Source organism: Triticum dicoccoides, chromosome 6A, assembly GCF_002162155.2.
Source record: "Triticum dicoccoides isolate Atlit2015 ecotype Zavitan chromosome 6A, WEW_v2.0, whole genome shotgun sequence".
In the NCBI taxonomy this organism is placed as follows: domain Eukaryota; kingdom Viridiplantae; phylum Streptophyta; class Magnoliopsida; order Poales; family Poaceae; genus Triticum; species Triticum dicoccoides.
In genome coordinates this window covers 633620710-633624840 of record NC_041390.1, presented here as the reverse complement: position 1 = coordinate 633624840, position 4131 = coordinate 633620710, and positions in this window count along the sequence as shown.

The following is a 4131-nucleotide window of genomic DNA, read 5'->3' as shown; positions in this document are numbered from 1 at the left end:
ATGAACTCATAGATGGATCTTGGTGAAACCGTAGGAAATTTTTTGTTTTCTGCAACGTTCCCCAACAGTGGTATCAGAGCCAGGTTTATGCGTAGTTCTCTTTGCACGAGTAGAACACAATTTGTTGTGGGCGTAGATGTTGTTAACTTTCTTGCCGCTACTAGTCTTATTTTGCTTCAGCGGTATTGTGGGATGAAGCGGCCCGGACCAACCTTACACATACGCTTACGTGAGACCGGTTGCACCGACTAACATGCACTAGTTGCATAAGGTGGCTGGCGGGTGTCTATCTCTCCCACTTTAGTTGGAGCGGATTCGATGAAAAGGGTCCTTATGAAGGGTAAATAGAAGTTGACAAATCACGGTGTTGGTTTCACGTAGGTAAGAAAACGTTCTTGCTAGAACCCTATTGCAGCCACGTAAAACTTGCAACAACAATTAGAGGACGTCTAACTTGTTTTTGCAGCAAGTGTTTTGTGATGTGATATGGCCAAAGTTGTGATGAATGATGAATGATATATATGTGATGTATGAGATGTTCATGTCATTGTAATAGGAATCACGACTTGCATGTCGATGAGTATGACAACCGGTAGGAGCCATAGGAGTTGTCTTTATTTTTGTATGACCTGCGTGTCATTGAGAAACGCCATGTAAATTACTTTACTTTATTGCTAAACGTGTTAGCCATAGTAGTAGAAGTAATAGTTGGCGAGCAACTTCATGGAGACACGATGATGGAGATCATGGTGTCATGCCGGTGACAAGATGATCATGGAGCCCCAAGATGGAGATCAAAGGAGCTATGTGATATTGGCCATACCATGTCACTATTATTATTTGATTGCATGTGATGTTTATCATGTTTTTGCATCTTGTTTACTTAGACCGACGGTAGTAAATAAGATGATCCGTCATAATAATTTCAAGAAAGTGTTCCCCCTAACTGTGCACCATTGCGACAGTTCGTTGTCTCGAAGCACCACGTGATGATCAGGTGTGGTAGATTCCAACGTTCACATACAACGGGTGTAAGACAGATTTACACATGCGAACACTTAGGTTGACTTGATGAGCCTAGCATGTACAGACATGGCCTCGGAACACAGAAGACCGAAAGGTCGAGCATGAGTCGTATAGAAGATACGATCAACAAGAAGATGTTCACCGACGTCGACTAGTCCGTCTCACGTGATGATCGGACACGGCCTAGTTAACTCGGATCATGTTATACTTAGATGACTGGAGGGATGTCTATCTGAGTGGGAGTTCATTGAATAATTTGATTAGATGAACTTAATTATCATGAACTTAGTCTAAAATATTTACAATATGTCTTGTAGATCAAATGGCCAACGTTGTCCTCAACTTCAACGCATTCCTAGAGAAAACCAAGCTGAAAGACGATGGTAGCAACTATACGGACTGGGTCCGGAACCTGAGGATCATCCTCATAGCTGCCAAGAAAGATTATGTCCTACAAGCACCGCTAGGTGAAGCACCTGTTCTCCCTGCTGAACAAGACGTTATGAACGCTTGGCAGACACGTTCTGATGATTACTCCCTCGTTCAGTGCGGCATGCTTTACAGCTTAGAGCCGGGGCTCCAAAAGCGTTTTGAGAGACACGGAGCATATGAGATGTTTGAAGAGCTGAAAATGGTTTTTCAAGCTCATGCCCGGGTCGAGAGATATGAAGTCTCCGAAAGTTCTTCAGCTGTAAGATGGAGGAAAATAGTTCTGTCAGTGAGCACATACTCACTATATCTGGGTTACATAACCGCCTGACTCAGATGGGAGTTAATCTCCCGGATGACGCGGTCATTGACAGAATCCTCCAGTCGCTTCCACCGAGCTACAAGAGCTTTGTGATGAACTTCAATATGCAGGGGATGGAAAAGACCATTCCTGAAGTATTTGCAATGCTGAAATCAGCAGAGGTAGAAGTCAAAAAGGAACAACAAGTGTTGATGGTGAATAAAACCAGTAAGTTCAAGAAAGGCAAGGGTAAGAAAAACTTCAAGAATGACGGCAAGGGACTATTCGCACACGAACACGTCACCGTGTACCTCCAATGCCGAGGGTGATGCACCGCAGCTCACGTCGAAGGAGACCCAGCCGGAAGCGCGGTACGCAAGACAATCCGGCGGGCGCTTTTGTGGACCCGAAACCCCCACGCACCCGGGAGGGACCCCGTCAGGGTGCGCGGCGGCTATGGGCTGCCCTAGGTCGACCTGATCGCCCCTAGGGCCTCGAGGTTCGTCGCCCTGCAACAAGAAGAATGAACGAAGAACGAGGAAGAAGAAGAACAAGGGAGGGAGATAAAGGTAAAGGTAAAAGATGATAGATTGATATGTTCGATTGTGTGTTGTTCAATCGGCCGTCACCTCTCATCTATTTATGAGGTGGCTGGACTTCCCGCATAAGAAAAGGACTAAAAATTCCGTCCAAAACATCAAAAACCCTAACTTAACTCGGACAGGAATCTTTGGTAATTTCCCGGACCAACTCGGTCTCACCGATTGGTTCATTTCGGTCCCACCGAGTGAACTTTGCCAAATCTCTGTATCCTCTGTAATTTCTCGGATCAACTCGGTCTCACCGATTGGTTTGCTTCGGTCCTACCGAGTCAACATTGCCAACTCTCTGGTAAATTTTCGGACCAACTCGGTCTCACCGATCAAATCAACTCGGTCGGTCCGAAATGACTCTGCAGCTTCTATTTTTGACCTTGTTTTGCCTCCACAGGTTGCATACGATCTTGGATTAAGATGATTTTTATATCAAAATCTACCGTTTCGACGAGACACACAACTTTCATGTTGAAACATTTTCCATCAGAGGCCATCTTGATTAAGTTTTATGCCTTTCTTTACTCTGGTGTCAACATGAACATCTCTGAACTTGTCATAACTTTTGCATCCGAGCTCCGTTTTGGACCATCTATATATTTATTCCCATCGGCTTGAAGAGATTCATCCAATGGTGACATGAAATCATGAATTTGACATCATCTCATTATAGCCTCAAGTTTCTCTTTGCGATCATGCCATTTTCGAGCGTCAACACATGCCCCCCTATTTTTCGGCAAAGGTAGCGTGCCAAAAAAAATAAATTGTACTTGTTGGTTCTAAGGACGATGTCAACACTCCACCGGCCACTTTGCATGTGCTTAGGGCGATAAATATATATCGACCATTATTTGTTTGAATCCTTGATGCAAACTTGGGTGAAACCTTTTCAACTTCATTAACAATTCGATGATAAAGTTCCATAGATATGTATCTCAAGGCCATCCTCTGAACCATGTTGTTCACCCTTTTTGTTAGGACTTTGCAGATAATCAACAATAAACTTTCTCCAATCCTCACTTTTACCTGTATAAAAAAATATTAGTGGCCGAAGCGGTGGGCTTCGGTTCGGCCTTACCTATGTTGACGAGACTAAGCATCGGCTATTGATAGAAATGCAACACACCATGATTAACATAGTAGCCAGATGCTTGCTGTGCCAACTTTTCCGAATTGTCATGTCTAGAAATATGAACAATTTTAAAGCAACCCAAGGTAAATCTTGCATCTAGACATACCAAAAGATAAACTATAAGTGATTCATCAAAACGTTGATAACCCTTGGATATTTGTTGCACTACTAATAACGAATCATCGGACGCCTAAATATGTATAGCACCTATAGCAAGGCAAAGCTCCAATCCGAATAACAATGCATGTTCGGCTTTGATCATTGTGCAAAAATATTTTAAGCGGCATGAGGCTTCAGAAAATAGCTTCATATGGAGATAAATAAACAACACCAACACCTTGGCCATTGTTAGAAATTTAACCATCAATATATAATCTCCATGGTACTAGAGAGATCAAGCTAAAAACAATATTATGCATGATGTCAATATGATGCTCAATAATAAAATCAACCATGATTTGGCCTTACGTAAGTTTTGAAAACTAACAAGCCAAAGCACACCCAATAAAAAGATAAGTTCACTTTGCAATTTTGGTGAATTGGTCTATGCATAATATCATCAATGGCATCAATTTGACAAATTCCTTTGCAATCACTTATCTCAATCTCTACTCAAACTAAGGACGGTGTTAGAGTAGCACACCGGCCAT